The sequence below is a fragment of the Mastomys coucha genome, unplaced genomic scaffold (genome assembly GCF_008632895.1).
Source record: "Mastomys coucha isolate ucsf_1 unplaced genomic scaffold, UCSF_Mcou_1 pScaffold9, whole genome shotgun sequence".
Lineage (NCBI taxonomy): Eukaryota > Metazoa > Chordata > Mammalia > Rodentia > Muridae > Mastomys > Mastomys coucha.
This window is the reverse complement of record NW_022196915.1, coordinates 24,272,566-24,286,896: the sequence shown is the minus strand read 5'-3', so window position 1 is coordinate 24,286,896 and position 14,331 is coordinate 24,272,566. Positions and strand designations below refer to the sequence as shown.

General features: G+C 36.5%; 1 long non-coding RNA gene across 1 annotated transcript in view; it reads right to left on the bottom strand.

Moving 5' to 3' along the window:
• LOC116084613 overlaps positions 1 to 14,331 on the bottom strand; it is an 86,610-nt gene that overhangs the window by 22,804 nt on the left and 49,475 nt on the right. The window contains exon 3 of the long non-coding RNA XR_004116185.1: positions 1,909 to 1,997. This is a non-coding gene — a long non-coding RNA (uncharacterized LOC116084613). The remainder of the gene's footprint in view (positions 1 to 1,908; positions 1,998 to 14,331) is intronic.

Sequence of the window (14,331 nt, the reverse complement as noted above, 5' to 3'; positions counted from 1 at the left end):
AGAAGAAGAAGAAGAAGAAGAAGAAGAAGAAGAAGAGAAAAAAGAGAGAGAGAATCTTGCCTTATAGCAGAATTTAGAGTCCCAGTAATGCAAAGTTTTTGCTTTAGTAGTTCTGGTATCTTGTTAACCACAGCTGATACTTCAGCCCCAGCTAACAAAAACCACAGAATCTTTACAATCAAAACAACATGGCCCCAATAAGAGTCTTTAATCTTCCCTCTGAAATTTCACAAGCCAGTCCTCTTAAATTAACTAAGAAATACTTAAATATAAACACAAGACAGAGTTTGGCCAGAGATAAAGTCCTCTTCAAAAAGGATAAAACTAGAGAAAATATTCTTTTTAGGCTTGCTTTCATTTAGAACATGAACATGTGCTCTACACAGACAACTGTTTCTTAGACTTGGAATAAAATACTAGTTACATGAGGAAGTAGAAGTGTATGTCTTTGTGAAGCTGTTAGTGATTCTATGTTGAATGAAACCTAGTCTTCTTTCTCTGATGACTTACCTTCTTCATTTTGTTACAACTACCTTGTGTTTGCAGCCTTTCATGCAAATGTTTCTGTCCTCCAACACTACATTACACATAACTTTGTTTCCATATAATGATGTCATACACCCTGATAACTCAGCCTAGTACACTTCAAAGATATTTCTGTACTTATATTTCAAGAATCTTGACTGGCTAGCAAAAGTTCTTCTTTGTTGCCCTTTACTAAAGCAGTTAAAAGAAGGCATCAGTCTCCCAGAATGCCTTGCATCAAAAGGTAATGACACCTTGGGTGGCAACACATTAGGTATACATAGAGACATGGGAAAACATGTTTAACCTCTTGATTTAAAGTGACAATATTCCAGACACTTGGTATGACTTACAATGTACTAACTGTACAATCACATAGCCCTATGCTCTTAGTTTAATTAAGATCACCTTCAGTTTAATGCTTTGTTGTTTCAGTTTCAAAACTGTACAAAATACTACCTGTATTTTACATTTGTTTTATAAGCGAAGTCTAAGGTACAGTGGAGCTTCATGATGTGCAGGCTTTTCTCCCACTGACATTCAGCAAACAAAGCAGACAATGCAGACATCTACCGCCTGTTCTGGTGGCCTGATACATGTGCTTTCAGCTGTCAGAGTCACCAGAGGGCATTCAGACAGAGAGGCCAAGTCCTGGGCTACAGCAGCAACAACAAAAGAGAGGAGGCTTGGCTGAAGGACAGTGTCTGGGGCATGATAGACTGCCAGCTTGCCATTATGTCCCTGAATCCCCTTCTAGGCTTCCTCTGCAGAAGTATTAATTCACTCTCTTCAACAGGACAAAAACACCAGTGCTAAGACAGTGAAATTTCTTTAATCAGGAAATCATTACGTAATACAAGCATATTCTTTGGTATTGCAAAGTAATACAGATTCTCCCATCTTAAGAAAAACTATGACATTTTAAAGCAAATATAAATTAAATTAAAGATTGTAGAATTCTACAGAAAAGAAATATATTCTCCAATGTCTTAAGGTGAACTATTATCAGTGAAAAAGAAAAATTCTAAGTTATTTCCCTTTTAATTGAGGATACCACAAAAGACTAAATAAGTAGTTATCTTTAATTATATACAGAGAATCAATTCACTTTCAATTTCTTGTTAAACCTCAATATAATACAGAAAATGTCAGAGGAGACATGAAAATGCCATCATACAAATTTAGATTTAAAATTAAATTCCAACATTTACAAAATCAACTTTTTACAAAAACTGCTCTTTGAGAAGTGACTCTGGATATGCTAAACTTTATGTTCTGACTGGTCAGAAATAGCCTGGTACAACCACAATCTATAAAATACTCTTTCTGCTCAGCCCCAGTAATGATTGTGCCATTAAAACCTAGATGCAATCTTATATTTACCAAAACTGGATGGTTCTCCTTTCAGTTCTGTTGACTGAGGAAGAATCTACTTTTTAGTGTATATGTTGATGAACTAATAATTGAAATGTCTGAAAAGAAGGCAAAAAAGTATGATTAGCTAAGATAGCACTTGAATTGTTCTTTATTAATTCATGAAGCTAAATATCTGTTTGGTTTTTTTTTTTTTTTTTACAAATTCTAACTTTATATTGATACCAAGTACCACTGCTACTTTTAACATTACAAAATGTGTTTTTCAAAGGTTTATGTTTCTAGTATCTTAATGTCACTCTTTCCTGTGCTTTCATTTAGAGAACTCAAACTTCTAAGTTCGACTTGCAAAACAGTGAGCTTATTAAGGTCATTTACAGGAGTATACATAAGGGGTGGCTCAGCAGTGGTTCTCAATCTGTGAGTAGCAATCCCTTTGGAGGTTAAAGGACCCTTTCACAAGGGTCTCCTAAGATGATCAGAAAACACAGACATTTACATTATGATTCATAACAGTAGCAAAATTAGAGTTATGAAGTAGCATCCAAAATAATTTTATGGTTGAGATCACCATAACATGAACAACTGTATTAAAGGGTTGGAGCACTATGAAGTTTGAGAACCACTGGCAAACAGAAACATGCCTAACTCAAAAACAGTTGCGTCAATGAAAAGCTCTTCCCAACCTGAGTGATAATTCATGAACATTTCTTCTCTGGAACTTTCTGGAAGACATGAAGACAGCTCCATGAGTTAGATAGTCTCCCTTCCCCAATAACTGTTTATTGCTTATAGAATCTTGGTGAGAGGGTTTTGTGAATATGCAAGCTTCAGAGGTTTCCTGAGACTTGTAAGTTATGTTTTCTTCCTGAGTCTCAACAAGCTTCCTTCCATGTAGTGGTTTAAATAAGAATGTCCCATGGACTCATATATTTGAATGCTCAGTAACCAGAGAAAAGGATTTGGAGGTGTGGCTTTGGAGGCATAGGTATGATCTTCTTAGAATAAGTATGTCATGAAAGTGAGCTTTGAGATTTCAAAAGCCCAAACAAGGCTCAGTAGCTATCTTAGAATTTCTATTACTGTGATGAAATGCCGTGACCAATAATCAAGTTGGAGAGAAAGGGACTTAATTGGATTATACTTCCCCAGCACTGTTCATCATGGAAAGAAGTCAGGACAGGAACTCAAACAGGGTAGGAACCTGGAGTCAGGAACTGGTACAGAAGTCATGATAGGATGCTGCTTAGTGCTTGATCCCCATGGCTTGCTCAGGTTGCTTTCTTATAGAGATCATTACCACCAACCCAGAGATGGCATCACCCAGATTGAGCTTGGCCCTCTCCTATAAATCACTAATTGAGAAATTCCCTACAAACTTATGAAGTCATTTTCTTAATTGAGGCTCCCTCTTCTCAGATGACTTTAGCTTGTGTCAAGTTGACAAAAAAACCAAAACCAAAAACAAACAAAAAAACAAAACAAAAAAAAACAAAAACAAAAAAACCTATCCATCACTGTGGTTCTTTCTTCCTTCTCTCTGCGTTTTCAGATGTACAACTCTCAGCTACTTCACCAGTACCATATCTCCTAGCATGTTACCATGTTCCCTACCATGATGATTATGGACTAAACTTCTGAAACTACAAGCAAGTCACAATTAAATATTTTCTTTTATAAGAGTTGCAATAGTCCTAGTATCTCTTCAGAGCAACAGAACAGTAACCAATTCAGAAGTTGGTATCAGGAGTGGGGATTTGTTGTTACAGCCTAGAACATGCTGCTTGTTGGCAGAATGTGGTCTTTGGAACTTTGGAATAGAAAAGTGGTTCATTACTTTAAAAGAGGGCTTAAAGGAGCATCTAAGTAAAAACTGTGCTTAGGGTTATTTAAACTGTGGAGACCCAGCTCAAGAAGTTTCATAGGGAAAGAATATTAGTAAGTATCCTAGAGACCCTTCTTGTGGTATTTTAGCAAATAATGTGGCTGCTTTTGACCCTTGTCCTAAAAATTTGTCAAGGCCTAAATTGCTTTAAGTTAGTAACATTGGCAGAGGAGATTTTAAGACAATGTAGTATTGACTGTGACATGTAGCTATGAGTGGTCATTCTTATGCAGACTTACAATGAAAAGAAACAAGGACAGCAAGAGAAACCACTAGATCTACAGTCTAAAAAGAAAAAAAAAGTACCAGGAAGTAAGACAGAGACAAATGCAGTACTCAAAGGTATTAAAGGATTTTTAAAAAAGGAAAGCCTGATGCTAAATGGAATAAAGGTAGTAGTGATTTCAGGGCAAGACACTACTCAGCTTCACACTGGTGAAGAAAAGTTTAGCCAGTGAAGGAAACTCTGAACAATAGAAACAACAGCTGATGCAAGTGCAAGCAGACAAGGGGGCCATGTTCTATCCCCAGGAAACAGCAGAAATTAGCAGCTTTGGCCAGGTGATTCTTAAATTGAAATCAAAGATACAAAAAAAAGAGTTGTATAATCTCCCTCTGTAGATAAGAAAAGCCACTGAGGCCAAGTGTGTGTCAGGCATGGAGGCCCAGAGAGGGAATCATATGAAGCTATGAAGGTGAAGTGTGGATTATGTTGGAGACCCCAAGATGTTGACAATACCAGAGCCCTGGAATACTTTCCTCAGAGAGTAGCTAACAGTGTGTGAAAACAGTACAGGAAAGAAAACTTTGTTTCAGTCAATAAAGCTTACAGGAATTGGAGATCTGAAGAATGCTTTGACATAAGATATGGAGATACATAGATTGGGATTTCCCTTCTGGTTTTAGGTTTTGGTTTGGTCCAGTATTTTCTCCCTTTCCTCCTTCTTGGAATGGTAATGTATATTCTAAGCCATTGTATTTTGGAACAGTGTGGTCTACATTTTTATTTTGATTTTACAAGGGCTTACAGTTAAGAGATTGCCTTCAGTCTCAGAATGTAGACTATTAAACAGTGTTGAGACTATGAGACTTTTGAAGTTGAACTGAATGCATTTTTGGATTGTGATGTGGCTATAAGCCTATGGGTGCCAATGAGTGAAATGTAGTGGTTTAAATAAGAATGTCCCTTATAGGCTCATATATGTGAATTCTTAGTCATCAGCAAGTGCCACTACTTGAGTTGGATTAGGAGATGTGAACTTGTTGAAGAAGGTGTGGCCTTGTTGGAATAATTGGTTACTATGGATGACTTTGAGATCTCAAAAACCCAAGCCAGGCTTAGTGGCTCTCTGTTCCTGCTGCCTACACATTCAGATATAGAACTCTTAGGTACTTCTTCAGCACCATGTTTGTCTTCATGCCACTATTATGAGAATGTATTAAACCTCTAGAACTTCAAGCAAACCCTAACAAAATACTTTCTTTTATAAAAATTGCCATGGTCATGGTTTCTCTACACAAAATTTAACAATGACCAAGGCACTCCAGAATACAGTGTTTCAGTTTGAAGGAAATTATTACTTACTACCACTCAAAAATGTTTGGAAAATACAAGTATGAACTAATTGTTAAAAGTATTTCCCCAGGAGATTGGGAGAGAACTAAGGCTTTGATCATAATAGAATAGGACAAAAATACCTCTTCATTATTTCTTAAGTAACAATAAATTTTAAAAAGCATTATTTTTGGGGCTGGAGAGATTGCTCAGCAGTTAAGAGCACTAACTGCTCTTCTAGAGGTCCTGAGTTCAATACCCAACCATCACTCACAGCCATCTGTAATAGGATCTGATGCCCTTTTCTGGTATGTCTGAAGACAGATACAGTGTACTCATACAATGAAAACAAATGAACTTTTATAAAAAATGCCTCATTCTTTAAGTACTTTCAGTGGCAAATTATATGTTGTGAATTGCCCTATGAAACCAGCAAGGATAATTTTTACCTAAATCCAAAATGTGCAAAACTGAATTTCTATAGAGATAGAGTATCTTTTCTCTTAGAATAGTGCTGTCGCCATTTGATAGGACCCTGACTGCCACCTCATCACAGCGTCTCATGATCCAAATGCTCAGACACTCAATGACATCAATGTGTATGATTGTTCAACTGGTATAGATAAGCTCACAAACTATGAACTACATGAATAACTGAAACCCAAAGGGGACCAGGAAGCTTTTACTCCTTCCTTCCTGATTCAGAGTCCTTGGCACAGTTCATCTCCTCTGGATACACACATCATCTCTTCTTTCTTCATCTCAGCTAGACTGGCAGACACATTTTGTTCAGTATCCTATTCTCTGCCTCTGCATTTGACTCCTTTCAAAAACCACAGGACCCATTTTTGTTTCTAAATTTTGCCAATGGGAACCATCACAGACCTCACCTTTCCGCCTCAAGAAGGTTCCATTTTTTTTCTTAGCACTTCTATTTTCCTAGTCCACTTTTTTGGCAGCTTCAGATAACAAGGATTCTCTTCCAACCAAGGTCCATGTCTCCTTGCCAAATGACTAGAAGCCAAATTAACTTCAAGGATAATAAAATATCCAATGGCTTTCCATCACTGTGCTTCTTTGTTCCTTTAAATACTTGATCAGGCACAAGTGAGGTAATTGAGAAAGGCCTTTGGCCACATGAGAGCCCTGTGTAACCCATAAAACCATACCAAGGTTCTTCAGAATCCCAAATTAACAGTCAGAAATAATAACATGCGTGAAATCGCAAGTCATGAAAATATATTCCTTGAAGAAAGTTATACTTACCAAAGATATAAAAAATAATGAACACACTAAAATGTATTGGAAAGCCAGATATTGTGTTGTCAAATACTCATAATCCCAATTGAAGAAAAAGAAAAATTACCAATGAGGATTACAACAATCAAAAGATATGCAAATATCCCATATCTCACAAATTTGATATTTACAGAAAAATAATATTTTTAGGAATAAAATGTCTCTTTTCCTTAACAGTGTACATTTAACAAACACAGGCATTAAAAGATATAAAGTGGCATATAGCAGGACAGGTTTATTTTGTGGGGTGATACACACATAAATAATTTCTACTTTATCTACTTTAATAACTCCCAATAGGTTTTTCTGTTCATTTCACTCTCAAAATTTCCCTGCAAAGGAAGTCAATTATTACCAATCCAACTGTACAAATGACAAAATCAAAATGGACCTGAGTTTACGTGACTTTGTGTCACTTTTACAAGGAGATGTCTTTCTCAATGTCTTATTCCTCTAGATAGAGAAAGTTGAAATTGAATTACTACATACTTCTCTAGATATGTAAAGTATTTTAATATATAATAAAACATTCTTCCATCCTGGTATGGGCAGTATGGACAGAAGATAGAGACTAACAGTAAGAAAATGTATTTTCTGGATTTCACCTCTCAGGCATTCTAAATGCAGAAGGAAGTCCCTGTTGACCCAATAAATTGACAAACAATACTCCTGTTCAGTGGATTTGGTCCAGAAAAATTTGTGAGTCTGAAGAACTAAAACAGAAACTCTGTGAGAAGAATGAGCTTAGAAATCTAATCACATACTTCATCCACTCCCAAAAGCAGATCTTAGAAGCTGGGTAAAGTTGGTTCCATTCCTATTCAGGGAAGTAAAGTCTGAAATTCTATGTAAATGTCCTAAGGGATCATTACCTGTGTTTGAAGAGGCTTAATTGAGAGAAGACATTGTTAAGCTTTTTTTTGTGACTCCAATAAAGTTGGAAATATTGACATGAATGAAGATCAAGGTGCAAAGATCACCAAGATTAGGTGGCAAAAGAACTTACTCTTCATCTAACTGGTGCTTTCTAACACTTGACTCTGTTCTGACTCTGAAAGACATTAAATAAATCTAAACAAATATGTTTCATAAACAAGAATGTCAGACTCAAGACAAATCAGTGGTCCATACACAAGCATCAGTGGCACTTCTCAGCCCATGAATGCCTGCTTAGCTATATAAAGGTTAACCCACATCTCTCTATCTGTGGAGGTTCTTTGGTCCATTTACTCCTAAACTCCCTCAGCAGAGTTTCCGTTATGTCTTGATCATAGTTCTGCCAAATCATATCACATAATAATGTCTATATACATTTGTCATCCTCAAACTTAGGGCATCTTAACAAGAAGAATTTTACCCATATGTGTTTCTAACATGGATACCACAGAACCTCCACACGTGGTACAGGTTTAGCTGAATGAATGTCTAAAGGACTGAATCAGAGATTCAGTTCATCTTGATGGGTAAAATAGGAAAATACTCAAATCTGCTTTATTCATTAATTAATGAACATGTAGCCTGAACTACTGTTTATTAAATCATCAAACTTGATTGACTAATTTACTCACAAACATCATAAACATTTTTAGATTTATTAACATATTCTAGAAATGAAAATACTAATTACTTGTAGAGCAAGTCACCAAATCTTGCCTTCTAATTTTCCTACTGACATCTTTCTTAGTATTAATGAAGACAATCCCCAAAGATCCAAGGTACTCATCCAAACTTCATTAATCCAAAATCCATGTAATGAAGATTAATTAGATCCAACACTGGTTCTACTTAGAATCTCTTCAGATTGAGACAGTACTTGTCCCATGAAATGTGTGTCCTCAATTCAATTTTATCCAGAGATGGACAGAGGTTGTGTGGATAGAAACGAGAAGTCAGTCTACAGCTCAACATGGTGATACATGCCTTTAATCCCAGTACGCAGGAGGCAGAGAAAGGTAGATCTCTGGGTTAGAAGTCAGCCTGAGATACAGAGAGAGTTCCAAGACAATCAGGGCTACAAAGAAAACCTGTGTCAAAAGAAGTCATCGTCATAATCATCATCATAACAATAATTTACAAGATACTGTGTATCCAGTAAATGGCATTAGTATTGGTGGGAAATTATGCTTTTCTCTAAAAATTAAATGGCTTTTATTAGATGTACAATACAAAGAAGTGAGATTCCTTACAGCATTTTCATACATGACTCGTTTTCTGTTCCTCTGAGCAAATGTTGTGTTTCATTTTTCTTACTTTCAAAGATTTATTTATTTTCATTTCATGTATGAGCAGCCAAGTGCATATGTGTATGTGCACTCAGTGTGTGCAGTGACCAGAGTTAAAAATGGTTGGAAGAGATGGCTCAGCAGGTAAGGGCATTGACTGCTCTTCCAAAGGTCATGAGTTCAAATCCCAGCAACCACATGGTGGCTCACAACCACCCATAATGAAATCTGATGCTACAGTGTACTTGTAATAAATAAGTAAAGAATAAATAAATCTTAAAAAAAAAAAAGAACTAACCCAGGTACCCTGCAGGAGCAGCAAATGTTCTACATCCCTGAGCCACCTTTTCAGCCCTATGCTTCATTTTTCTTTATGGTTGAATAAAATTCTATTTTTTTTATACATTCATTGACTGATGCATATCTAGGCTAATTCCACATCTTAGCACCTGCAACTAGTGCAGTAATAGGAATGAATCTGCAATCATCTCTGTGGCACAGTCCTTTGAGTATATTCACAGGAATAATACAGCTGGATAATACTGTATTACTATTGTTTTAGGGGGGTTGATTCTGTTTTTGAGAAATCTCTGTTTTCATCTCTATATTTATTACACCAATTTACACTCCCACCAACAGTGAATAAGATTCCTCCTTCCCCACACCCTTGCTTATGTTTGTTGGTGAATATTTTCCTAGTGATATTCACTGGGACTTCTGTGACATGTAATGTCAAAGTAATTTTAATTTGAGTTTTTCTGAGGGCTAAAGATATTGAGCAGTTTTTAAATTGTTGATGAGCTGCTCATTTTTCTTCTTCTGAGAATTCTGTCTAGTTCATTAGCTTGTTTGCCAGAATATTTATGGGGGTTTTAGTGGTTAATTTTTATAGTTCTTTATAATTTTTAGATATTAATTACCTGTCTGAAGTATAGCTGGCAGAGATTTTCTCCCAGTGTGTAGGCCATTTCTACACTCTGACGATAGCTTCCTTAGCCCAAGCTAAGGATAATATGTAATTATAAAATAATATTAATGAATATAATGTGTAATTACCCTTATATATAATTATACTTACCATCTTTGGGTTATTTCCTTTATATTAGACTCCTTTTTAGAAAGCTTATACCCATGTCAATATCTTGAAGCAGTTTTCCTCTTTCCTCCAGCTATTTCATCATTTTAAGTTCTATATTCAGATCCTTGATCCACTATGAATCAATTTTGGTGTAGGATGAGATTTAACTATCTAATTCCAATATTTGGCATTTGGATACAAGATTTTCCCAGCACCATTTATTAAAAGATAATAAATTTTTTTTCAAGTGTAGAGTTTTGACACCTTTTCCAAATATAAAGAGGCTATCATTATATGGATTTGTTTCTGAGTTCCCTGTTCTATTCCTTTGATCTACATGTCTGTTTTTATGCCAGCACCAAGTTGCCATTATCACTTTAGCACTGTAGTATAAATTGAAGGCTGGTAGTTCATGAACTCAATCATAGCTCTTAGTATTTTTTTCTTAGGGTTGCTTTAGACATTCAAGGTCTTTTTCACTTCCATAGAATGTAGCATTTATATCTCTGGTTTTGTGGAAAATGTTGTTGGAATTTTGATTGGGAGATTGTGATAATCTGTAGATCATTCTCAGTAACAGAGCAATCTTTACATTATTAATCCAAGCAATCTACAAGCATATCTTCAATTTCTTTCACTAGTATCTAAAAGTTCTCTTTGTAGATATATTTTATCTCTTCAGGTTTACTCTTTGATTTTTTTTTTTATTTTGTGAATAGAATATTTCCTCTAATTATTTCTAAGCATATCCATTATTGACATATAGAAAACTTGTGAGTTTTATCATTAGATTTTGATTTACATTGGGAAGAGAAAACATACACATCAGCATGTGTGGAGGTCAAAAGACATCCTGTGGAAATCAGTTCTCTTTCTACACGACATAGGTTCTGAGGACCCAACGAGGTCATTGGCATTGGGGGCAGGCAACAATACATACTGAGCCATCCCATCATCCCAAGCTACTAACTTTTGTACATTGATTTGCATCTGGAAAGTTTAGTGATAAATGTATCATGTCTAGCATTTTTATTTTTTATTTTTTAATTTTTATTGGATATTTTATTTATTTATATTACAAATGTTATTGCCTTTCCTGGTTTCCCCTCAAAAAACCACCTGTCCCATTCACCCTCCCCCTGTTCACCAACCCACTCACTCCACTTCCTTAACCTGGCATTCCCCAACACTGGGGCATCGAGCCTTCTCATGACCAAAAGCCTCTCCTCCCACTGCTGTCCAATAAGGCCATTCTCTGTTACAGATGCAGCTGAAGCCATGGGTCCCTCCATGTGTAATCTTTGGTTGGTGGTTTAGACCCTGGGAGCTCTGGGGGTAGTGGTTGGTTCATATTATTGTTCCTCCTATGGGGCTGAAAGATCCTTCATCTCCTTCAGTCTTTTCTCTAGCTTCCACATTTGAGATCTTATGCTCAGTCTAATGGTTGTTTGAGAGCATCGAGCTCTGTATTTGTTAAGCACTGGCAGAGCCTCTCAGGGGACAGGTATATCAGATTCCTGTCAGCAATCACTTGTTAGCAACCACAATAGTGTCTGAATTTGGTGACTGTTTATGGTATAGATCCCCAGATGATGCAGTCTCTGGATGGTGTTTCCTTCAGGCTCTGCTTCACACTTTGTCTCTGTATCTCCTCCCATGGGTACTTTATTCCCCCTTCTGAGAAGGACTTAAGTATCCATACTTTGGTCTTCATTCTTCTTGAGCTTCATTTGGTCTGTAAATTGTATCTTGGGTATTCGAGCTTCTGGGCTAATATCCACTTCTCAGTGAGTGCATACCATGTATGTTCTTTTGTTATTGGGTTACCTCACTCAGGATGATATTTTCTAGTTCCATCCATTTGCCTTAGAATTTCATGAAATCATTGTTTTTAGTAGCTGATTAGTATTCCATTGTGTAAATGTACCACATTTTCTGTATCTATTCCTCTATTGAGGGACATCTTGGTTCTTTGCAGCATCTGGCTAGTATAAATAAGCCTGAAATGAATATAGTGGAGCATGTGTACTTATTACATGTTGGAGCATGGGTATAGCTGGGTCCTCCAGTACTACTATGTCCAATTTTCTGAAGAACTTCCAAATTGATTTCTAGAGTGGTTGAACCAGCTTGTAATCCAACCAGCAATAGAGGAATGCCCCTCTTTCTCCACATCCTCACCAGCATCTGCTGTCACCTGAGTTTTTGATCTTGGCCATTCTAACTTGTGTGAGGTGGAATCTCAGGGTTGTTTTGATTTGGATTTCCCTGATAACTAAGGATGTTGAACATTTCTTTAGGTTCTTCTCAGCCATTCAGTATTCCTCAGTTAAGAATTCTATCTTTAGCCGGTTGTGGTGGCGCATGCCGGTAGGATTTGCTGAAGGAGGCAGAGGCAGGAGGATCAAGAATTCTATCTTTAGCTCTGTATCCCATTTTTAATAGGGTTATTTGGTTCTCTGGAGTCTAACTTCTTATATTCTTTGTACATATTGAATTTTAGCCCTCTATTGTATGTAGGGTTGGTAAAGATCTTTTCCCAATTTATTAGTTGCTGTTTTGACCTATTGACAGTGTCCTTTGACTTACAGAAGTTTTGTCATTTTATAAGATCCCATTTGTCAATTCTTGATCTTAGAGCATAAGCTATTGGTATTCTGTTCAGGAAATTTTCCCCATGCCCATGTGCTCGAGGCTCTTCCCCACTTTCTTTTCTATTAGTATCAGTGGTATCTGGTTTTATGTGGAAGTCCTTGGTCCACTTGGACTTGAGCTTTGTACAAGGATATAAGAATGGATCAATTTGCATTCTTCTACATGCTAAACTCCAGTCGAACCAGCACCATTTGTTGAAAATGCTGTCTTTTTTTCCACTAGATGGTTTTAGCTTCTTTGTCAAAGATCAAGTGACCGTATGTGTTTGGGTTGATTCTTGGGTCTTCAATTCTATTCCATTGATCTACCTGCCTGTCACTGTACCAATACCATGTAATTTTTGTCACTTCTGCTCTGTAGTACAGCTTGAGGTCAGGGATGGTGATTTCCCCAGAAGTTCTTTTATTGTTGGAAATAGTTTTCACTATTCTGGGTCTTTTGTTATTCTAGACAAATTTGAGAATTGCTCTTTCTAACTCTATATAGAATTGAGTTGGAATTTTGATGGGGATTGCATTGAATCTGTAGATTGCTTTCAGCAGGATGGCCATTTTTACTATATTAATCCTGCCAATCCACTAGCATGGGAACTCTTTCTAACTTCTTAGGTCTTCTTCCATTTCTTTCTTCAGCGACTTGAAGTTCTTCTCATACAGATCTTACACTTGTTTTGTTAGAATCACAGCAAGATACTTTATATGGTTTGTGACTATTGTGCAGGGTGTCTTTTCCCTGATTTCTTTTTCAGCCTGTTTATCTGTTGAGTAGAGAAATGCTACTGATTTGTTTTGGTTAATTTTATATCCAGCCACTTTGCTGAAGTTGTTTATCAGTTGTAGAAGTTCTCTGGTAGAGCTTTGTTGGGTACTTAAGGATACTATCATATCATCTGCAAATAGTGATATTTTGACTTTTCCTTTCCAATTTGTATCCATTTGACCTCCTTATGTTGTCTAATTGCTCTATACTATATTGAAAGATATGGAGAGAGCACAGTGAGTCTTGTCTAATCCCCGATTTTAGTGGGATTGCTTTGAGTTTCTCTCCATTTAGTTTGATGTAGGCTACTGGTTTGTTGTATATTGCTTTTACTATGTTTAGGTCTGGGAATGGAATTTCTGATCTTTCTAAGACTTTTAACATGAAGGGATGTTGAATTTTGTCAAATGTTTTTCAGCAGCTAATGAACTGACTGTGTGGTTCTTTTTGGGGGAACAGGGGTAGTTTGTTTATGCAGCAGATTACATTGATGGATTTCCATATATTGAACCATCCCTGCATTGCTGAAATGAAGCCTCTTTGATCCTGGTGAATGATAATTTTGATGTGTTCTTGGATTTGGTTGGTTGGCAAGAATTTTATTGAGTATTTTTGCATCTATATTCATAAAGGTGATTGGTCTGAAGTCCTCTTTCTTTGTTGGGTCCTTTTATGGTTTTGGTATCAGCTTAACTGTGGCTTCATAGAACAAATTGGGTGCTGTTCCTTCTGTTTCTCTTTTGTGGAATAGTTTAAAGAGTATTGGTACTAGGTATTCTTTGAAGGTACAATAGAATTCTGCACTGAGTCCTTCTGGTCCTGGGCTTTTTTTTGGTTGGCAAACTTTTAGTGACTGCTTCTTTTTCTTTAGGGGTTATGAGACTGTTTAGATTGTTTATCTGATTTAACTTTGGTATTTGGTATCTGTCTAGAAAATTGTCCATTACATCCAGGTTTTCCAGTTTTGTTGAGTAGAGGC